Source organism: Trachemys scripta, chromosome 1, assembly GCF_013100865.1.
Source record: "Trachemys scripta elegans isolate TJP31775 chromosome 1, CAS_Tse_1.0, whole genome shotgun sequence".
Taxonomy (NCBI): domain Eukaryota; kingdom Metazoa; phylum Chordata; order Testudines; family Emydidae; genus Trachemys; species Trachemys scripta.
The window spans coordinates 338,067,725-338,091,671 of record NC_048298.1 but is presented as its reverse complement, the minus strand read 5'-3'; the positions used below and the strand labels follow the sequence as shown (position 1 = coordinate 338,091,671).

At 45.6% G+C, this 23,947-nt stretch overlaps 1 protein-coding gene and 1 pseudogene across 3 annotated transcripts in view; both read right to left on the bottom strand.

Moving 5' to 3' along the window:
- Positions 1-23,947, bottom strand: part of STIM1 (stromal interaction molecule 1) — a 162,593-nt gene that overhangs the window by 122,198 nt on the left and 16,448 nt on the right. Inside the window, exon 1 of one of the 3 annotated variants that reach the window (XM_034759282.1) lies at positions 11,155-11,176. The exons of the other annotated variants lie outside the window; for them this stretch is intronic. The gene's annotated coding sequence lies outside the window, so the exon portion shown is untranslated. Of the gene's footprint in view, positions 1-11,154; positions 11,177-23,947 lie in introns of those variants that run through there. 3 annotated transcript variants of the gene reach the window in all.
- LOC117871429 lies at positions 13,063-13,159 on the bottom strand (annotated as a pseudogene).

The following is a 23,947-nucleotide window of genomic DNA, read 5'->3' as shown; positions in this document are numbered from 1 at the left end:
GTATAAATGTACCACTCTTGTATCTGAAACTAGAAATATGAGATAACTGAGGGCCTATTGTAATTATGCAAAGCGTGGGCCATTAAACGGGGTGTATTGGGTGGCCGGGGAGGGGTAGTACCTCTGATGGGGGGACTTGTTGAACCCCTTCGGGGGTAGTCCATCCACTTTGGTCCCCACACCTGTCACTCAGCTCTCACCTGTGGCTCCAAGTAGCTGCAGCATGCAACGGCTTCGACAGGCCGGCCAAACCAGGTGAGTGTAACTGATGGGATCCAAACCCTCAGTGAATTAGGGATATGCCCACCCCGCATGCGACGTCAGCTCCGGCGGACTGGGCGAAAGAGATTATTAAGATCCAACGGCCAGGAAGGCGGTTCTGCAATGCTTTGTGGAAAGCGAAGGGCTTGACGAGGCACGGAAGATGTCAAGGCCATCCACTGCAACCAAAGAAGTTACCAGTTGTGACGATTTTTCGTACCATTGGTGTCTGGCTTCTAAGGTCGAGAGAGTGGGATTGCTCCCGTGCAAAGGCTCTACACTTAAAAAGCTTTCCCGCACAGGTCCTGTGCAAATCATCAAACATTATCATTACAGAGCATCAGCAGCGCACAATCCACTGACCGCGAACTTCCCATGCACCATCTGCAACAAAATGTGCACCTCGAGAATTGGCTTGTACAGTCATCAGAGGGCACACCATGAGACCAACAATAGATGATCTGCACAGATTTGTCATCATCGGATCGATGGACTACCAAGAAGGGCCATTAATGGTGGTTTGGAATCTTGATGACTCCCATTAACCAGGACAATTGACTGCAGATGGCTGCGTTTTACTTGTAAGTCTCCCTGTATACATGTGTGCTGGCAAGTGGGCAATGAAGTCTTACAGTGACATGTGATCAGGTCACCTGAACTGGAATCCATCTTTAACCTGGTGCTTTTCCACTGAGAAGGGGGGGGGTGGGAACCCAGAGAGGGATGAAGGATTCCCGCCTTATGCAAAAGATATATAAATGGGTGGAATAGAACAAAGTGGGAGAGCCATCATGAGGAATCCCCTAGCTACCACCTGAGCTGGAACAAGAGCTGTACCAGGGGAAAGGATTGTGCCCAGACTAGGAAGATGTCCAGTCTGCGTAAGAAATGTATTAAAACATCTCTGAGGGTGAGGAACTTATCTGTATTCAGTTTCTTACTGTATTAGACATAGACTTGCATATTTTATTTTATTTTGCTTGGTAATTCACTTTGTTCTGTCTGTTACTACTTGGAACCACTTAAATCCTACTATCTGTATTTAATAAAATCACTTTTTACCTATTAATTAACCCAGAGTATGTATGAATACCTGGGGGGGGGGCAAACAGTGGTGCATCTCTCTCTATCAGTGTTATAGAGGGCAAACAATTTATGGGTTTAAATTAGACCGTGGGGTCTAAACGGATTTATTTGGGTTTAGACCCCACTGGGAGTTGGGCATCTGAGCGTTAAAGATAAGAACACTTCTGTAAGCTGCTTTCAGTGAAGCCTGCAGCTTTGGAGCAAGTAATTCAGACCCTGGGTCTGTGTTGGAGCAGACAGATGTGTCTGGCTCAGCAAGACAGGGTGCTTGGGTCCCGAGCTGTCAGGGAAAGCAGGAGCAGAAGTAGTCTTGGCATATCAGTTGGCAGCTCCCAACGGGGGGGTTCTGTGATCTAACCCATCACAGTGACAAAGGGGTGTAACCAACAAACTAATAGAAAGGAGAGTGAGGATAACAATGGTAGATCCCATGGTTACACAGACTCAGTGAAGGTGCTTCAGACAGCAGGCTTGAATAATGCACAGAAAGCAGCCCCTCCTACCCCCCATGTTAGGCAGTCTTCTGAAGGCACATCTGACTCCTAGGGCACCTCTCTCTCCTGCAAAATTCTCCAGGTTAGGTGGAAGGACACACGGACACACACACACACACACACACACACACCCCAGTGTTCAGTCACAGGACCTGTGTCTAGGAACACTTCGACCTGATCTACACTAGAAAATTAAGTCGGCTTAACTACGTCACTCAGGGGTGTGAAAAATCCACACCCCTGAACGACATAGTTAAGCCAACCTAACCCCCGGTGCAGACAGCTCTAGGTGGATGGAAGGATTCTTCTGTCAACCTAGCTACTGGTTCTCTGGGGAGGTGAGTTACCTACAACAGTGGGAGAACCCCTCCTGTCAGTGTAGTTAGCGTCTACACTGAAGCACTACTACAGCGCAGCTGTTCCGCTGTAGCATTTTCAGTGCAGACATACCCTTCGTTCGTGGAACGCCAGGATGTAAATCTATCTTGCGCTAGCCTGCTGTGCACTAAGAGTCTGTGTGGACCCTGCTAAAAGTTCCATCCCACACTTTGATGTAGTCTGCTTTGAAACGGGAGTAGACTAAAGCGCACTACGAAACTTTTAGTGCACAGCTGCAGAGTCCACACGGACAGTTAGTGCACTGCACACTAGTGAGAGGTAAATTTAAATCCCAGCTTGCTGGCAACTAAGAGTTCTTATAGACAAGCCCATATAAAGGCCCTACATCTGGGGCACCTCTTGCCTCTTACATCTCTATTATCCTCAGAGACCTGCAGCAAAGTCAGCACATGGGAGCAGGAACCAATACCATCCTGATATTATATTGTCCCTATACAGCAGGCTGGGCAGGTGAGAATCACGTTTACTAGGCCTGAGGTTCTTCACTGCTAGAGAGGCTGGGAAGCAGTTTTACCTTCTGGGAGACAAATAACTCAAGATTCTGGTGCGGGAAACAACTTATGGGTGGGAGGATGGTATCAAAATCTCAAGTCCTCTCTTCATCTGCTTGCAGAGAGAAGCATGGCTCAAGCATTTGGACTGATACAGAACACCATAGGCGCCGACTCCATAGGTGCTCCAAGGCTGGAGCACCCACAGAAAAAAGTTAGTGGGTGCTCGGCCCCCACTGGCAGCCAACTCCCCCCACCCCCTAGCACCTCCCGCCCGCCTGATCAGCACCTCCCCCTCCCTCCCAGTGCCTACCGCCTGGCATGATCAGCTGTTTTGAGGGGTGCAGGAGAGTCTGGGAGGGAGGAAGGGAGGGAGGGAGAGGGGGGAATGGGGTATGCTGGGGGAGGGGGCAGAACTGGGTGGGAAAGAGGCGGGGATGGGGGCTTGCGGGAAGGGATGGGATGGGGGCAAAGCCAGGGCAGAGCGGGGGCAGGGCCAGGGCGGAACAGAGGCAGGGGCTTGGGGGAAGGGATCGGGTGGGGGCATGGCCTGGGGCAAAGGGGAGGGGTTGAGCACCCCCCAAGCCCGGAGGAAGCCAGAGCCTATGCAGAACACCACAGAGAAAATAAAACTTTCCATATTTATCTTCCACTAACTTTAAAATCTGTAAAAGGAAACCAGAACAAGCAGACAGACAGACAGGTGGAACACAACTTACTACAGGAAAACCACCAATTGATTCGTTTAAATGAAAAGACATCAGAATGCAGAACAAACAAGTTAACATTCTTCTCCTACTTTCTGCACTTTTGTAGTGATACAAGGTTTATTTTGCTGCTTCTTGGTATGATGGACATTTACTAAAGTCTGCAAATGGGCCTCTTTGAAAGTTTACACTTAAAACCTTAACTAACTTCCAAAATAGGAATGCTGGTAGCTACATTCCAGTTCTTAATTACTAAATGCTGAAGACTGACGGAATGGGTCAAATTTATCCTTGGCGTAACTCCAACAGGGGAGCTGAATTTGGCCCTGGTTATTATTGCCACTAACAAATAGTTTAGCTTTCCAAAGTGTATTTATTTTTTGTAACATACCAGCACTACAAAGTTTCAACAAGGAGCACAAATTTTGTAGGGCTTTGGAAGAGAAGCTAAGCACCTGCACTGGAAAATAAACAAAAGATTTGGCCCTGGAAGCTAATGTAACAAAAGCTCCCAGTGCGCACCAGGTAATTGGTTGTGCACGACAGCACAAGAACTGTAGAAAATGAAGCAGAAACCATGCTGATCTGGAACAAGGATTTACAATTCAGGTATGAAGAATATGTAGGTACTGATCACCTAAAAATCCCTGCATTTCCATATTGTTTCTAACCAGTCTCTCTGGCTAGAAATAATTCCCAGCAGGGCTTTTTAGTTGGCCTGGGATTACAGAAAACCCCCCCCCCCCCCCCCCCGCCCATGCCTTCACACACATGCGTGGGAAAAAACTGCAGATTTACAACTGGCACTCTTCGAAATGGAAAAGACCTATTAGATCATCTACTCTCCCGCCCCCAGCCAGTGCCAGATTGTTCCCTATTGTATAACCCCTGTGATATGTCATTCTAGTCAGCAGCACTAATGCTTCCCCCCCTTCTTTTAGCCATGAGGCTGCCACCTCTAACAAATGTTGCTCAGCTGATTTTTTTTATCTATTTTAATGAAAATAGAATGATGAGGTGTTTCTCTGAGGTTTTCTTATAGCACCTAGCCCTGCAGAATCGAAGTGCTGAAAAGGTAACGCTTTCCCTTTTTTTTTTTAAATCCTACAGCATTTAAACACTCGTTACAGTCTCCACAGCCAGCAATAATTGAAATACATATCCTCCATGTGTTCTCAGCTTTGAGAGAGGACACGTAATTCATGTCTCAGTCAATTATAGACCAGTGAGGCTTCAAACAAGAGGCCACTGCTTAAGGTGCATAAATGGTGTTCACTACAAAATAATCACCTTTGCTTCTTTAACAGACCCACTATTCCATGATATAGATGGAAGAGCCCGTCATCTACAACAACAGTAAAATGAAATACCAGTGCTATCAAATACTTGTATTTTAAGGGGATCTTTTTTGCAACCCTGGCTTTCATTCAAAGTAGCAAAGTTAAAGAATAAATTAAGTCAGACCTTTCTGCATGTAATTTTAAACACTGCCTCAAACTGAAAACAAATGCATTTTGATACCTGCACAAACTTTAAGCGGCTTTAAGAACAGTCTGTGCTTTGTCTCAGGAACTTAACAAAACAAAACCAGTTCAATTCCAACCGAAGCTTGGCATCCGGTGTTTTCCCAAAAGAGATTTGAAGAGTGAGATGGTCACAATCAAGTTTTAATTATAAGCTCTGGTGATTTGGGGAATCTGTCCATACAACTTATGAATTCTGGTTGACGTTATGAAGTTGTTTCTATGAAAATTGCTGTATCATAGAATACTACATCTATTTGTTTGTGTATCAATCATTGCTGCCAGGATCTGTAGCAGGCACACAACAGACTAAGGACAATGGAGAGTATTTAACTTTAATGACTGTACTCTAACCGGTCAACAGATATGCTAAGGAGGTTGGCTGGAGCTAGGAGAAGCCACTTTATCCAGTTTGTCTAGTAGGGGGATGAGGGCTGCAAAGTGGAAAGTTACTAGCAGTAAACCTAAGGAACCAGATGGTGGTGGTGGAATATAAAACTAGGGACACTCACTGGGACAGGAAAAGGAAACTTCAGACAGGAGAAAAGAAGGGGTTCAACCAATCAAAGTCAGAGAAAGCTATCAGAGATGAGAAGGCTCCATATTTCAGAAGACAAACCATGCAAAAAAATCCCAGCTGGACACAGATGACATCGGCCCCAACCCAAAACGTGTGCTGGAGTGGTGAGGAAAGTGAGGCAGGGAAATGTGTGTAGGGTTTATTTTTAAACTGCAGGCCCAGAACATGTTTGGCAGGAGTTCTGGGAGAGGGTGCATTTAAGCTGAGGCAGTGAGGGAGTGTTTGAGGGGCCAGCACCAGTTCTAGCGGCTGGGCAGTGGGCCGCCTGGTCACAGCTCTCCAGGGGTCTGCAGAGGGTCTGCATCCCAAGAGTGGGCCTATGGACCCCAAGACAGTGGCAGTGCCTGAACTCTGTTCAGACTTTGGAAATCGCGGGATTCAATAGCTGGATCCCATCTGAGCAGTCTGTTGAGTGGCCAAGAGGGGGCCACAACTAGTAGACTCTGCTTCTATGTTAACGGAAGATTTATTGGGCAGATTTACTGTAAAGATTTAAGCACTCAATGTAAGAAGTTATGTAAGCATAGTACATACAGGAGGTGCACTAAAATGCGCTCTTGAACCTTTTAAGATAAGGAATTTCAACCTCATCAGCAACTACGTGCTCTGCAGAATATCAAAATTCATGAAATTTGAATCCTAACCTGAACAAAGCCAGCCTGCAGAGGGCTGGTGCTACAGCATACTGCCTTGTTCAGCCTCAGCATGATATCTAAAAAACCTACTGGAAAAATTACCTCAGCTTTGTTGCAATGCAAATGCCGCTTGCACTGTGCATACCCAATCAATACTGAACTGTCATGCCATTCAGGGAGCATGTACCTACAGTTCTGCAAACAGACAAAAAGGCTGCCCAAATGGGGAATCCAGTTTAGCAGCTGTCAATCAAAAACTCTTGCTGCCATTTCAAAGTTCATTGCAAAAAGCTGTTCACGCTGAGCTAATCATTTAAGCAGAAATCCATTTACCTTTCCATATGTTTGAGGCAAATTACTGCTAATCAACAGATATTTGTGTTTGAACAAGAGCTGTGATTCTCAAAGCCCATCTCACTTTGCTTGTTTCTGCATCGAAGTCATACAATCATTACCATCGGCGCAAACTGCTATTTGCCCAATATTAGGGAGTTGATCCCATTTGTGCTTATAAGGAAAGGGAAGGGGGAAGTTTAATTTCTCAGATTTTTGGTTACCAATTCCTGTAGCCATCTTCCTTTGATTAGGAGCTGAAAGAAACCCAAATAAGTGGACTGCTTTATTTTTAAGATGGCGTTATGGACTATTTCCCCCTTTCTCTCCTTGGTGGTGTGTAGCTTTTCCTCTCCCCTTTTTTATGCACCTCTTTTAGTAGCAAGTTTCTGGTCAATCCCCGTTTTTCCTCTTTGGCTTTTTCTCAGCCTCACAGTCACAAGGCTGGTTGGGGAGGGCTAATGGAGGCACTCTTCACTCCAGATCAACTAGGTCACTCGTCAGATAAGTGGCATTCACTCCTTCAGGGCTGAATGTACCATCTCTGCGGTGCTTCTACATCCTGCTGGGCCAGAAAGCAAGTGACTAAGTTTAACTGTCATTAGGACACTAATCCCTCTCTTCCTCTAGGACTGTGCACCGGAGGCTGCTGTTCACTAAGCAGTCGAGTCAGAAGCGGCAGCAGAGTGAAACCTGATCCAATTCTAGTCAATTTTATTCTGCTGGTCCTGCGTCTGAAGAGGTGCACTAAAGGTACAGGAGTCACTTCCTAGAATCTGAGGTGCTGGCACTTCAGTGCCTACCTTTAATCCATTCGAGGTGGCCTACTTCCTATACTGAACTCATTCATTTCATTGAACGAACATGGCAGAGGGAATTTCTTCCATTCTATTACAATGTCTTTCTGCACCATTTCTACCTTTCTGAATCAGCCTTTCACCAGCGGGGACTGAAGAATGGACCCTGTACTCTCAGACAGAGTGGGCCTGGAGCTATGTTTTATTGCTCTCAAAGGAGCTTGGTGGGGAAAAGTATCATTCAGAAACTTTCTCTGGCAGAAACTGGAGTGACGTTTCTGGAAGCCTGCAGCTGCAGATTCAAAGGGGCTGCCTACTCCTATAACAGATCATTCTACCATCCCTTTTGACTAGCTGGGTGAAGGCAGGGATGGCTTTTCCCGCCATTTCAATCGCTGTGTTGCTAGGAGGGTCTCCTAATACTTTTCCTCTGAAGTAATTGGGTGCAGCCCTTAACTGACTGGTTTGCAAAGTGGTTTTCCAGGACCCCGGCTTCTGCCTATCAGGCTAGGTACCTGACAGCAAACTAAATAAAAGGTGTGCCTGAAACAAGAGACAGCTCTCCCTAGATCAGTGGTCACCTCACAGTCGATCGCGATCTCCGGTGCTGAAGCGGGGCTGCCGCTAACGTAGGCTCCCTGCCTGCCCCGGCCCCACGCTGCTCCGGAAGTGGCCAGCACGGCCCCAGGGGGCGGGGGTCTCTCTTCGCAGGCTGCTCCTGCCTGCAAGCACCGTCCCAGCAGCTCCCATTGGCTGGGAAAGGGGAGCTGGCATTGGCCCCTCCTGGGAGCACGTTGGCCTCTTCCGGGAGCGCCGTGGGTCCGTGGTAGGCAGGTAACCTGCCTTAGCGGCAGCCATGCTACACCACCAGGAGCCGCCAGAGGAAAGTGCTGCCCAGCGGGAGGCTGCACCCCAAGCCCCAGCCCTGAGCCCTCTCCCAGAGCCAGCACCCCACACTCCCTCCTGCACCCCAACACTCTGCCCCAGCCCAGAACCCCCTCCTGCACCCAAACTCCCTCCCAGAGCTTGCACCCCTCAACCCCTCCTGCACCCCAACCCCCTGCCCCAGGCGCAGCCCAGAGCCCTCTCCCACACTGTGAACCCCTCGGCCCCAGCCCAGAGCCTGCACACACACACCCTGAACCCTAACCCACTACCCCAGCCCAGTGAAAGTGAGTGAGGGTGGGGGGAGAGTTAGCGAAGGGGGGGGGGAGATGGAGTGAGCGGCGCTTTGGAGAAGGAGAGGGGCCTCAGGGAAGAGGGGATAGATCCTGGGTTGATCAAAAAGTGACCTTGGGCATAAAAGGGTTGGAGACCACTGCTCTAGATACTTACGTGGCCCCCATCACTGGAGCGTCAATTTTTTGCAAAAAGGGTTGAGGATTTCACTTTAGAAGAGAGATTATCCACTAGAATAACAATTTTTGCTAAATGGCCCTTCCAAAGCACAGTGATATAGTCGAAGCCAGGAGGGCTGCCAGAAATGGCTCGATTTCATTTTAAAGATGACCTACAAAGAAAACTATATCATGCTTGGCCTGTATATGAATGCCGCCTGAAAGACTCATCTCTTTCTTAAAAATATATAAATGTTCTCCCTGTTTTCTTCCCATTATAAACAGGTATCTTCGGCCCTGGAAGTCTCTGACAACCAGAGAACTAGTGAAGCAATGGTATTGCCAGAGCCAAGATAGTAAAACTTGATCAACTGAGCAGGGAATAAGTTTTCAGTTGGGTTCTTTAAAATTCTGGGGGGGAGAGGGAGGTGTTATTTAAAAAAACTTATTTAATCTAAATGACACATCAACATTTTGGAAAAGGGGCTCTTTGTTGCACTCCCACTAAAGTCCTCTAGCAGACAACTAAGCAGAAATTGCGTGCGTGCGCACACACACACACACACACACACCCACCCCTCTTGTTTACACACCGTAAAGCAGAAAAAATGGTACAGGTTGCTTTTTTTATTTTTAAATGGCTGCTCTCCTTCAGGCTGAAAGCTAGTGTATTATATACTACCCTGCTACCTACCTAATCCTCTGAGCCACTGGGCTCTCAGCTGCTCGCAGAAAGCTTTCCACAACCCCAAATCCTATCCAAGTAGTAGAAGGAAAGAACACTTTCCTGAAACACTGATGAAGAACTGAATGAACAGGAGACGGCTGACGCAGAGAAAGATGAAGGATTCAGACCTGATTCTCCACTCTGGGATACCAGTTTGATGCTGGCGTAACACCATTGAACTTCTGCAGTTTTATTTATAGTGTAGACAGGGCCTAAGTTTGCCTCAGTGTGCAAATCCTCATTGAGTGTTTCCTGTCATTCACAGCAGAGTTTAGCCACTAAAAAAAAAAAAAAAAATTACCTTTGCACATCTACTACAGACTGCAGCATTAGTACAATTAGCCTGCAAAATGGGTTGATGACAGCAGTAACTTCTACTCAACTATATTTGGCACAAAGGCAAATTATAATAGAAAATTTTTGCAGACTAAAACGACTTAGTGGGAATTCAGAAGAGAAGGGTTGGTCTGCCCTTTGATTAAAATTCTTTGGGAAACTGTTTCAGCTCTTTATCGGGATTAGTACTAGAACTGGCTAATTCCAGGGAGCTAGTCCAAACGATGGGGATCTGAAGAGCTCTTTCTGGCCATGGCCCAGCAACCAGAATCAGCTACCAAATCTGGCCAACAGCCCAAAAGACCAAACCAAGAAAGGACAAAGTAAAGTCTTAAGAGCATAACTATCAGTGAACAAATAAATGAACAAGGACAGGTCAGCCAGCATTTTGAATTAGGGATGAGAAAATCAACAGCTATAAAGCACTGGAAGTCTTTCTTGTAGTTTGCAAATACACAAAAGCTAACTGGGCTAGTCAGAAGGTGGAAACATTAGGTAACTCCGGAGTGGAGGGGGCTGGATTCCCCTTTATTGCATCCGAACAGCAGAAATGTGTGCTTTTGTAGGACACCACAGAGAAAAAGATCTCATATAGTTTGCATGACTTTCCGAGGTCCACTAAAACAGATACAGTTTATATGAAAGTGTTACTACGTAGAATGAGTCCGCCAGACCCACAAAGCCCAAATATGCTCTGCAGAAGATTCTTCTTCTGTTTGTTGGGAAGGAGGACCAGAAAATGGACAAGGAGAAGGGGAAAGTGTATTTGTTGTTATACCTAATAGGATCAAAAAGTTACAAAACCAGAGGGAAAACGTTCTTACCTAAATAAAAACAGCATTGAGGGAGGTCGGGGTGTGAATAAAGGAGCTACCCATTGACTCCCTGGTTAGTCTGAATCTGCCTTTCAAGCACCATGACTTCTGGGGCTAGTGTACTCTGTGTGCCTCGAACCAAAGCTTCCCTCTCTCTCGATTAACATAAAGGGATTTGCTAGACTCTGGTCTACTCGGGGAGACAAGGTGAGGTAATATCTTTTATTGGACCAACTACTGTGAATAGAATGGAAGATATCAAATTTTGCTGTCTGAAATGCCACATCATGAAGAAAAAGGAAGCAAAACTTAACAGCGACATCTACTTCCCAAGCAAATGCAAGAAACAAAACATCATCCCCAATGGTCTCACCCACTGTAACCCTCTGACCACTAACTAATAGTATCTGGGACCACCACAGCTATTCCAACACTGTCCTACTCAAGCAGCCTACTGTTGGCTATCAAGTTTCAGCTACTGGATTTCTGCTTGAAAAAGTTAGCATTGTTTTTAAATCAGCACATCTAATAGGGCTGGGACTCAAAATCCCATTAGTGAAGGAATCCAGAAACAGACATACTGCAAGATTTCACTCCTTTCTTCCCCCCAGAATAATGCAAGTTTGGACTGACCAACAGGCTGCAGCACGTTCCTGCTGAATGCAGTCGTCTTTGAAAAAGCTGTGTATTCCGAAATCTAACCCTGGGTTGCTGCTTCTCCACCGTTCTGAGTAAAGATGCAGGAGGGTCGCCTTGGTGAAGTCAGCAGTCCAGTCCCAGCTGGCAGACATGGAAAGCAACATCCACTTTGCTGGGCTTTCTTCCCAAAAGGGGGCAGCAGTGAGTTATACAAACCTCCTTTTCCCTTTCCCTGCTGTTCCAGGGTCTTTCCCATACTAGGGATCTGTCCAAATGTCGTCCATCAGTGGCCAGCAGCAAGCAATTCCATTACAAATAGTGATTTAGTCTGTCTACAGGAGGAAGGATGGTCCAGGAGTTAGGGGCTAGCTGAAGACTTGGGTTCTAGACCCTGCTCTGACACAGGCTTCCTGTGGGACCGCTCTGTGCCTCAGTTCGCCAAATGGGGATAGCAGTGCACTCGGATACGACAATAATGGGGGCCTGATCGGTGCTGAAGATAAACAAAAGGCAGTCAATACTAGGGAGCGGCACCACTGCAGCTTCACTGATCACTTGCTACCAGTGCCAGAAGTGGGGGCAATCTCCCATGCAGTCAAGGGCTAGGAATGCTGGCCCTGACTCGGGGGAGAGCTCCTTTCTGCCTGTAGTCAGGGGTGCACAGAGAACATGAAGAAGGGAGAACAGGATTTGCTGAAACTCCTCTTTTTGTCGAGGGAGTGGTGGTTTCAAAGTTCCTTTTGGCACTAAACAAATACCTAGGAGAACAGTAAATATGTACCAGTTAGTTACCCATTTACTGTTAGAAGACAGGAAAGTTTGGTTTTGTTTCCCATATCCAGGGCAACCATCTTCTAACTTTGATCTGAGAGGCAGATACTTTTGTTACAAATTGGCATGCAAAGAAATATAAAGCTCACATGCTTTAGGAATAAGGTTTAAGTTGTATTACAGCCAGTGTTCCTCAGAAATGGAGCAAGACCAGGGCCGGCTCTACTGTTTTTGCCGCCCCAAGCAGCGCGCCGAATTGCAAACTAAATAAAAGGACAACCCCCACCGTCCGCAGCGGCAATTCGACGCACTGCTTGGGGCGGCAAAAACACACGGACTGCGGCCCCTTGCAGACTGCCGCCCCAAGCACCTGCTTGGAATGCTGGTGCCTGGAGCTGGCCCTGAGCAAGACCCCTCCATGACACAGAAGATTCCTAATTCCAGCTGAAGAGTTGGATTTGATACATCTCTTAACCAGGTGACAGAGCCGTTTTATTAAATGATTTCAGTCCACCTCTCAATATTTAATTGAGTCTGGACAGGCACTCCAATTGTTCTTTAGCCTTTTATAAAGTTAACAGATAGTAAAAGGGTTGGTAGCCAAAGGCTAGTGAGCAATAGAAAATGTTAGGGTGAAGCCCTCCCTTGAAATTACTCTTGAATGAGTGCTATGCTTCCTTATAGCACAGTCATAGGGAATAGAAAAGCATCTCAGACATTTCACCTTGTTCGGCTGGGTGACTGAAAATAGCCACAAGATGAAAAACAAACCAGCTGGACAACTTATCCCAGCTGTAATGCAAAATCAAACACAGCAGCGAGCTGGAGCCAGGTTATATGACAAGGAATGAACTGTCTGCTGATTGAGCTCTAATGCGCACATGTAGCTTCAGGGTGGTTTAGTAGAAAATGCCACCTGTTGTCACTTCCTGACTAAGGCACACAGAGCCATTATTTCTCCCCTCCCCGCCCCCCAGGTTTCCTTCCCCCCCCCCCCCACTCTCTCAAGAGAAGGGGAATAGCCAAGCAAGGTGGGGGAGGGAAAGGGAACAAATGAGATGCCACCTCTCACAGCTCAAACCAGTTTTAATGAAGAATTTTACAGATTCCAACACACACAGTCTTTCTGGCAGAGGGCCCAACCCAGATTTCACCAAATAAAGAACATATCAGATATTAAACCGATAAGAACAGACACTACACTTTGATCTTAGCTCTAAGGAGCCGTACTAATACAATCTTCAGAAGACTGCATAATCCAGCATGAGCCACCAAGGACAGCATGGTCTGTTCATTGTCTGTAGCAGGGGTTCTCTTTCTGAGGCCCGTCCCAACATGCTATAAACTCTCCACAGCCCACCTGCGTCATAACAACTGATTTTCCGCACATAAAAGCCAGGGCTGGCATTAGGGGGTAGCAAGTAGGGCAACTGCCTGGGGCCTTATGCCACAGGTGCCCCCATGCCACAGGGACCCCCGCAGAGCTACACTGCTCAGGCTTTGGCTTCAGCCTTGAGTGGCAGAGCTCAGGGCCCGGGCTTCAGCCCCACGCGGCAGGGCTTTCTGCCCTGGGCCCCGGCGCGTCTAATGCTGGCCCTGCTTGGCAGCCCCCCAAAACATGCTCGCAGTCCCTCAGAGGGCCTCAGACCCCTGGTTGAGAACCACGGGTCTGTAGCACTCTGCAGATCAGCAGCTCTAGGGGGGAGGCTACATGGCTACCTGACAGTAGTGAGGCTGTATCTACCACCACTTGCCTCTCCTGGACTCAACAAACAGAACCATTCAATTTGGAACCATGCAATTTGTAATTCTACATAAATGCAATTAGGTCTGCAACTGGAACCCCCACGCCCCATTGTCAGCACAGCTGTTGAAAGTGTGGGTTGATCAGTCATTTCCAGGGGTTTAGCTGATGACTAAACCAATCCACTCTGATATTGAGAGAACCATCTAAATGCAATATCATCAAAGGCAAATAGTTTATTACACTGAGCAGAGAGAAGTTTGCTCCATGTTCAAAAAGGTGAGCCCACACACTTGTTTTCCCATACTGCCAACAGAATATATTGTCTAGTCTACTCAATCAGGAAGCTCCAATGGTCTTCCCTTCTGAATTTACTTTGGACTCTATTACCAGCTCAGAAATTCCTTTATCTGTGGGGACAGCTGTACTATTATCTATTGTGGCCTCAGGTACACCTTTGTCTCCTGCACGTCGTTTACATACATTAATTCATTAGGCTCAAGGCTTTCATGCAGTTTTAAATCATCACTTTCTGTGTCAAGCAGAGAACCTTCACATTATCCCCTACCATCTGAAACCTCTCCTCCTCTATTCATATTCTTTGAGAACACAGAGAATAACCTCAGATAACCTATAGTATTGCCTGGAAGAGACCAAACTATTTGAAATGGATGAGTCAAAGAAAACACACTAAAAACACAATGAGGCTGCAACCCCTGCTGGAAAGCACAAAGCTTAAAAAAAAACCCAACCCCACAACACTATATCAAGAGCTGAGAGGCAAAACTGGGGAAGTCTTTTGATAATCACCACCTGCTGGCAGGAAGATAAAACCCATAAAGTCCCAGAAATGCATGGGAATATTACTGAAGTAACTGTTTTCCCACAGAACAGAGATCAATATGTATGGAAGCACCAATATTCAGGAGTTTCACTATAGCGGGTCCATGTCCCTTTACTCAAATTCAGCTGAAGACTGAAATATGGACACGTGCTAAGAATTTTTGATCATAGTGATGACAACAAATCGGACATGATCTATTGTGTGGGGAAGAAGCTGATCACATATGAGGCGATAACTTAGCTCCCTTACTAAATTGGCCACAGTCATACTACATTACACTGTGGTCCTATCAGAATTTTACAAAATAAGCCAGGTCAGGCTAGGTCAGTACATGGACAGGAAACCTCCAAGGAACGTTGGGTATTTAAAGTGATGCTGGTGGGCTTTTACTTTGACTCTGGCTACAGTGTTTTTTACTTTCTGTCCTACACTGCTATGCATTGTTTAAATCTGCTGCATCTATCCCAGAAATGGCTGCATTTTAGTGACTAAAGTGATGCATATATAGTCCTTTGGAAGAGATGAGGTTTAATTAATGTTCTGAAAGTACTTTGAAATCCTTTGATGAAAGGTATGGGGATAAATACCACATATTCTCTTCAGACTCTCTCCAGAATTAAAAAGAAAAGTGTTCACAATGTAGATGGGTTTGCGATTTAACCTACAATGTCATCAGGAAAGAAGATGAAATAACTAGTGACACTTCAATGCTATCTTCTGATCAGATGGGCCAGGGTGAACTTGAATCAGTGTCAAATAAATCCTTAAACCATTTATGGACTCCTACACGTTAATGTCTATTATACAGTAGTATCAGTCATGATTCCCAGGTGGGCATGGGAACAACAACTTCTCATGTACTGAAAGCTTTCAAAAACTACTAACTGTTCAATGCATCTAAAAAAGAAAGACAGCTTGTTATTAGCATGAATGCCTTCCTTCCCTCCCGTTAGATCAGCATGAGTTTGGACAGACTGGCAACTGAATGGCAGGTTGAGGAAACGAATCCAGGAACTTAATTAGAAAGGGAGATAACCCGTGGAAGATTGTATCCATTTCTAATGTCCGTTTCTAAGTGTGACAGGGTCCCAGTGGGGACCAGCTGTGGTCAATCAATTAGGGTGAACTGCAAAGAATGGGGCAGACGGTCCCCAAAAAGCTGGTGGATATTCCAATACTTAGATTTACCAAGCCAGCATAAACCAGCTTCATTACCTTACTGGTTACTCAGAAGTCCAAACAAAACAGTTCCCTTAAAGTGATCCAGCCTCAGGCCTCCATCCAGGTACCTAAGTCAAATATGATGATTTCTGAAAATCTTATTTCATCATATAAAAGAAAAGGTTCTACCAATCCCAAAGGATCGGACACATTACTTCCCAGGTTATTGAATATTCCAGATCTTACCCAAATATATGCTACAGCCAATTCTTATTAACTAAACTAAAATTTATTAAAAAACAAAAGAGAGAATATGGTTAAAAGATCAATATTCATACAGATATGAGTTCAATTCTTAAGATTCAAATTCATAGCAGAGACGGTGAGCTTTGGAGTTGCAGAGAGTTCTTTCAGAACTAGTCCATAGGTTATAATCCAATTTTTATATTTCAGGGCGATCCAGTTAGAACTGAGATCTCAGTCCTTATGGCCTAAGCTTCCCCTGTATGAAGCCTCAAGCAGATCTGAGATGACAGGATCAGGACCCAACAGTCTTTTATACAGTTTTCTAGCATCCACTTGACCACTCAGCCCTGGGTAAATAATAGGCTTTTGATGTAACCTTCTGCTTTCTAAACACCACCAGTAATTAGTTACACAAATTAATGTAGACTGCCTAATGGATAAATTGCCCTATTACAAACTTCAAAGAGACATAGACAAGACATTATTTCACCAAAGATTCATTTAAATATTAATATTCCCTTTTGATCTCTGAATTAGTAGTTATAGCGACAGACAGGAACTGTCCAATTACATTGGTAGCATCTAAGATACGCACAATTAATATTACCTCTAACTTCTAACAACATAGGTTTGCATTTCAAAGTTCTAGCCCAAAGGTTCTCAAACTGGGGGTCGGGACCCCTCAGGGGGTCGTGAGGTTATTATGTGGGGGTCGCAAGCTGTCAGCCTCCACCCCCAACCTCCACTTTGCCTCCAGCATTTATAATGGTGTTAAATATATTAAAAAGTGTTTTTAATTTATAACGGGGGGGGGTCACACTCAGAGGCTTGCTGTGTGAAAGGGGTCATCACTACAAAAGTTTGAGAATCACTGTTCTAGCCTATTTAGCATCCAGTGACCCTAAGTAACATTTCTAACATGTCTTTAAAGGTCGGCTTTGGGTCATTCAGCGTGCAGGCTGTTTAATCCTTTCTGGCCATGAATTATATTTTGTATAAGATTTTCTGCAATTATATAGCAGTGGGTAGCAATAATGATTTGCATGGTTATATTTTAATTAGACAACGTCACACTAAGGTTTTACCAAAAAGATATATTTCTATACTAATTTGTATCCAGCAAGATATCATGAAGCTGACAAAAGAAATGTGCAGCTAAAATTGAGTCTCTCTGTTTAAAAAGCCTTAAAACCCTTTGTCTTCTATAGCTCAGTGGTGTAGTGGGAGCAGGCGGGAAGAGAACGTAACAATTCTTTTCCTAGTTCCACCAATTTAGAGGTGCCACTCACAGTAGATTGTGCAGATCTTCACGACTGCCTTCTTTCTGGCATGCTTTGATCAGCAGTGAAACAGAGGTAATAATGAGGATTGTTTGTTATTGTTAGGCTTCAGAGTTAACACATCATTCAGATGAATGGGATCAGTTTATATAAATAACATGTCAGTTTACATCTGGTTCATATCTTGAAGGTTATCTTCACAGCTGTAAGGACTACAGACTTTATATTAAAGTTCTAAATATCAAAATGGCGCCCTCGGGGGGGTGGGGGGGAAGAAGCACCAAGCCTCTTTAAGACAACCCAGTCTGAACCATGTTTCAAATGGTAAAGCAAGTAGGATGACTAGTGCTGAAGGGGACACTCATGTTAACTGGACAATCCGATTTTGAGGGACCTATTTCATTAGGTCACATGCTGCATCTAACCCCCTCCTGGAGGAAGTCTAACATTTCACTGCGTGACAGATCATCACTGCACTGGCACTGCTACAACCCTAAACTTACCCATTGCTTAGCAGCTTTAATCCTGAATTATTTTCCCCTTCCTGCAGCACAAAGCTGAGCTTGACAAGAAAACGAGCAAACTGTACAAACAAGCAGGCAGCTCATTTAGAATTTGAATGTTGAACATTCTTAAAGTTCTCATGTTTATTATGTTTCTATCCACTGAGAACCTCAGAATTTCAGGCATTGACTCTCAAAACCTGAAATAATGAATTCGACCAAGGTTTTTAACACTCTTCTCCTTCAAGAAAAGAGGTGGGAGGTACTTAAAAGACAATGTTATTTACGACACATGGGATGCAGATGTATATTTGCTAACAAGCATTATTGTGTCCTATCAGGTTCTCACCCTTACGTTTCCACCCAGAGCCAGCTGGCTGGAATCAGTACAACCTGCTACAATTTCAGAGCCCCCACACCAAAGGTGAGGGGACAGCAGAGCCAGGAGCATGTAAAACTAGGGTGACCAGACATCCCGATATTATTGGTACCATCCTGATATTAGCAAAAAGAACAGGAGTACTTGTGGCACCTTAGAGACTATTTGTTAGTCTCTAAGGTGCCACAAGTACTCCTGTTCTTTTTGCGGATACAGACTAACACGGCTGCTACTCTGAATCCTGATATTAGTGGCTGTGTTTTATATAGGCCCCTATTACACTCCATTACTCCCGGCTCATCCCAATTTTTCACACTTGCTATTTGGTCACCCTATGTGAAACTATCCCCTCAGGGAAATTGTTCTTTGAAAGGGGTATTAGGCTTGCATGAGTGGTTCACACAAGTCTGGAAAACTAGCTTGCAGCAGCAAAGGTCAACTACATAAATATTCAATAAAGGTAAGAGACGTATACTGCTCAGAGAACTTAACGGAATCCCCAGTGATTCCTAAAGCAAGCCTGGGCACAAATTCATACTACCTCATAATGAACCGATATCTTTCCCAAGGTGGAAAACACGCTACACAAGGGATGGACCCAAAATTCAAGCAGACATACATCCAAAGCAACCCCATGGACACTACTTCATATTTATAAAATAACCAAATCACATGCATGGCTCATTTACAAATGGATGTACAATACAATCTCTTCAAAAACTTCCTGTAGTTTCTCCATAGGTTCTACCACCTATTCTAGAGAAGGGAACTTCACCCTGTTACTTTCTAGCCCCATCCCAACAAACTGCTCCCGTTCCACTGCAGAAAAACCTACCTCTCAAACCCGACACTCAGAGTTCCACATTCAGCCTCTGAATCTGCTCACCCACAGGTGCACCCGGGCCTGACATCCCAATATAATGCACTGAGATGCCATCTGTCCTGCTTAATTCAGGGGCCAAATCCTAGTTTTAAGAAGATAGTCAAAAAGCGACACTTGCAGAAGCCTTCAGTGCCACATTTCTACCCCAGTGACCAAGATTCAACTCCTACAGAAAGCTTAACAGTCATTACGGTGCACCACGTTCCACAAGAGGCCCTATGATTTGAAGCCAGAGGACTCTCCGTGTTCACACGGGTAACAAATGGAGCAGTGCTCATGGAAAGACTGAGATACCCAAGGTTCAGAGTCAGCTGTTACAGAATGGGCTGGAATAACACATGGGTGAAAATGGAGGAGAAGAACGCAGGGACTGATTAAAATTAAAATATAAAACTTCTTTCTAAACCCTTAAAACCTTGCCAAATATCACGCATTGTCTTCCACATACTCTCTGGCTGTTTGGAGAGGCAAGCAAGTATTCAAATCAGTTAAAACAAAAAGGTAACTTGCCTTATATTCTCTTCTCATGGTCAAGATGTTAATAGCTCAGCCAAATGAGCTGGTCTTGCCGGAGAAAGGAGAACCACCCACAATTCACTCTAATGAACTGGAGTTCATCCCAGGATTGCTGCAGGAAATAACCTTATTCCATACAGACTAGCCCAAGCTTCACGCTTGTTCCTGAACTGCACAGGACTTCATTTCTCCAGCATCTAGCTTTGTTTTTACAGTATAGCTGACTAATGAAGCAATTCAGAAGGTTTTTCAGTGCAAATAAACGTGGTGCAATTTTAGAACCTCTATTTTTAAGAAGTTCTGCACCAGCTGCAGTCGAGCCTCAAAAGGGTAACTTCTCCACTAGATCTGGGCTTTATGAGCTATAAAGAGGATACGTGCCGTCATTTTAATTAGCCCAGCCTCAGAGTTGGAACTGCAAGAGGCACAGAGACAGCCTCAGGGTAAGTGTCCTTATTTAAAAAATAATTCCCGATGGAATGACGCTGTAATGTTGTGCTCTTCCGCAATGAAACGTGCAAACAGCTCTTGAAATAGAATCATTTAGACCATCTCATCACCTGACAATAGCGATCACCCCTCTGCTGCCCCTGCAATCTTTGCCCAAGCGCTAACGTGCCCAGAGGCAGATCTGTCTCTTGCCCAGAGAAGTAAAGGCTGTGGCCACTTAGGCCTGGTCCACACTAACCCCCCACTTCGAACTAAGATATGCAACTTCAGCTACATGAATAACGTAGCTGAAGTCGAAGTACCTTAGTTCGAACTTACCACGGGTCCAGACGCGGCAAGCAGGCTCCCCCGTCGACTCCGCGTATTCCTCTCGCCGAGCAGGAGTACCGGTGTCGACGGCAAGCACTTCCGGAATCGATCCGGGATCGATTGCTTACCGCCGGACACGGAGGTAAGTATAGACCTACCCTTAGCAAGGAATGAAGGCACTGCACCCAGGGATTTTATGTAACCTGCCGCCTACACACAAACCGAATGGGCAAGAGTGGAACACAGAACAGAGGACCCTGTATCTTCCCTATGCACCATTTCGCTAGTAGACCACATAATTTTCAGGCTAACCATGTGGTCTACTTTATTCTATACAGGTTCTTATACAGTGTTCATCACCAAAGCACCTTCCAGTAATGCATTAAGTGACGTGACTAACATCTGTCACATGTTCATTCTCTCATCCTCTTCCCGGGGGAAAGGTGTGTGCAGAGGTGCATTTTGATTTGAGTATATATTTTAAATAATGTGACTTTAAGAGCAACTCAGTGCCAGAGAGGGGCAAGGGGATCACTGGTATCAGGTAATGAATTTCAGGTGGCTTCACCAATTGTGTACCCCAACTCACTATGATTAGAATCTGTAGCTAAAAGGTGTAATGCAATATGTCATTGGAGAACTAATAATTCACTGATCATTAATATTCTGCAGTATGTATGCACAGACTGTGCACAGAGAGTTATGAATATGTGCTAGAATTATATTCTTAAAATGTGTTTGGCAAACAATGCATAAGCACAGTCTACCTTAGACAAAGAAATGTGTATTTGTTTTTCTAACCAGCCCAGTCATCAGGCAGAGATAAGGAAGGTCTATTTACATAAGACAGCAGGGCTGAACCTCAGGTGATAAGCAATTGAGTCAACTAACTGTATACTGTATTATAAATAGGGCCCTACCAAATTCATGTTCATTTTGGTCAATTTCACGGTCAGAGGATTTTAAAAATCATAAATTTCATTATTTCAGATATTTAAATTTGAAATTTCATGGTGTGGTAACTGTAGGGGTCCTGACAAAAGAGGGAGGGCAGGGGTTTGCAAGGTTATTTTTAGGGTGACCAGATGTCCTCTCCCCACTTGTGCCGACAAAATCGGGACTGTCCCAATATTTAACCCTTTGTCCTGCGTCCCAATCAATGTATGATCAGGATGCCATTTGTCCCAATATTCAGGTAAGGAGGCGAGCAGGAGCGAGGCGCTTACCCTGTGGGTGCTCCGGGTCTGGAGCACCCACAGGAAAAAACTGCAGCTAAGCTCCCCCCTACTCGCCTCCTTCTCCCCTCCTCCCCCCAGCACGCCGCGTCCCCGCTCTTCCCCCCCCCCCGCAGCACTTCCTGCCACCTAACAGCTGTTTAGCGGTGCTTAGCACTTTCCAGGACGGAGGGGGGGAGGAGCAGGTTCACGGCACGCTCAGGGGAGGAGGCGGAGAAGAGGCAGGGCGGGGGCTGGGACTTGAGGAAAGGGGGTGGAATGGGGGCGGAGCGAGGGCAGAAAGAGGTGGGGGGTGGGCAAGCACCCACCCGGCAGAGGGGAAGTCAGAGGTGAGTGGTGGGCTGGGGGGGGGGTGAAGAGGCAAGAGGCAGGTAGGCGGCGAGGCAAGTGGTGGGTGGGAGACTGAGGAGGGACACAGCAAGCCAGGAGCAGGACGGGGGATGGGGGGGGCAAGTGGGGAGAGGACGGGACCTGGGGCAGAATGGGGGGCGGAGCCTGGGAAGAGCAGGGGTGGACTGTGGGTGGGACTGTTGGCACCCCAATGTGTCCCGATATTTTAGTGTGGTGATCTGGTCACCCTAGTTATTGTAGGGGGGTTGGGGTATTGCCACCCTTCTTCTGCACCACCTTCAGAGCTGGGCAGTCAGAGAATGGCAACTGTTGGCCAGAAGCCCGGCTTGGAAGGCAGCACTGCCACCACCAGCAGCACAGAAATAAGGATGGCATGGGATAGTATTGCTACCCTTACTTCTAGGCAGCAACCACTCTCCAGCCACCCAGCTCTGAAGGTAGTGCTGAAGTAAGGGTGGCAATACCACCGCACCTCAACAATAACCTTGCAAACCCCCTCCTCCCCTGCATCCCCGTTTTGGGTTGGGACTCCCAGTTTGAGAAACGCTGGTCTCCCCTGTGAAACCTGTATAGTACAGAGTAAAAGAATACAAGAGACCAGGTTTCACGGTCCATTGGGTAGGGCCCTAATTATAAAAGTGTATTAAGGGAGGGCTTTTATGAAAGCCTGTGACACACTAGCGATTAATATAATTGTGAACTGTATGTGTTAACACTACATAAGGAATTATGGGTAATTATTAATATTATGCTTTACAGTCTGTGATCAAACAAAGGGAGAAACAAGTTTCTCCCAGACAGGAGGGAACATCACAGCTGCCTACCTGTCTCCAATGAAATTAAGCAAAACCAAAAACAATGGAAGCCCCATTTAAATTCAAATCAGCAGGGGATAAGAAGCCCACAAGAAAGAAAACAGTAGCATGAGGTCACCCTGCCTCTTGAAACAAGGTCACTGAATTTTGGAAGATAGAAGCAGAGACAGAAGCCATATTGGCATCCATCATTAGACAGACACAAGGGAACCGTTCTCTTGCAAGCAGAAAAGGACGGATCCTTCAGTTAAGGCAGGGTAGAAGTGCTGAAGTCTCTGGTAGCTGAATATAGGTGAGAAACCTATTTAGGCAAAGATCTTTCACCTAGGAAGACAGGAGAAACCAACATCTTGTACTTCTGTGGAAGGTCCTGACTGAAGGAATGTCAGCTGTGGCTGGGAAGAAGTCAGACTGGTGAGAGAAACTATCTTGAACCAAGTCTGTACTTTGCTAGATTAAGTTTTAGACACGTGTTTTCACATATTTGCTTGTAACCATCTCTACTTTTATTTTTCACTTGGCATCATTTGACCTATGTCCTATTGTTAATCATTTTGTTTTATTTTACTATGAACCAACCCAGTTAATATGTTTAAAGGGCAGAATATATTTACCCCAATTAAGTTAAAAAGCACAATACAGCTTATATCTCCATAAGGGGGGAAACAAAGCCTATTATTTCTCTGAGCTATCCAAGAGAGGACAGGACACGCCATTTGGGGAAACTCGGGACACAGCGTGTGCTGGTGTCACCTTGCTGGTTGTAACCAAGGGTGGTGGAAGTCAGAATGGGGCTGTAGCCACACTACTGGAGTCAGAGCTGCTGAACCAGGGCTGTCTAGCACAAAGACACTCAGGTGTGACCTGAATGCTTGTAGGTTGGCTGTAAGCATCCCAGGCTGGGAGCTACAGCAGCAAAGCATTGTAAAAAGAAGAACAGAAGTACTTGTGGCACCTTAGAGACTAACAAAATGCTCTAATAAATTTGTTAGTCTCTAAGGTGCCACAAGTACTTCTGTTCTTCTTTTTGCGGATACAGACTAACACGGCTGTAACTCTGAAAGCATTGTAAGGCACCCTGGATTAAGTGGTGACACAACCCCCTTCTGGTCTGGAAACAGCGATAAATACACACACACACACAGCTATATCTTTATGTTAGAGAAGACACAGTCAAACAAACGTGCCTTCCACAAGTGGTGAGTTCTGTGTTGGTCCTTAGCTGCTGTGGGAGTTCATTCCTCAGTCTTGGAGAGTGAGAGCTCAGGTCACTCCTTAAACTGTTTTATACACGACAGGA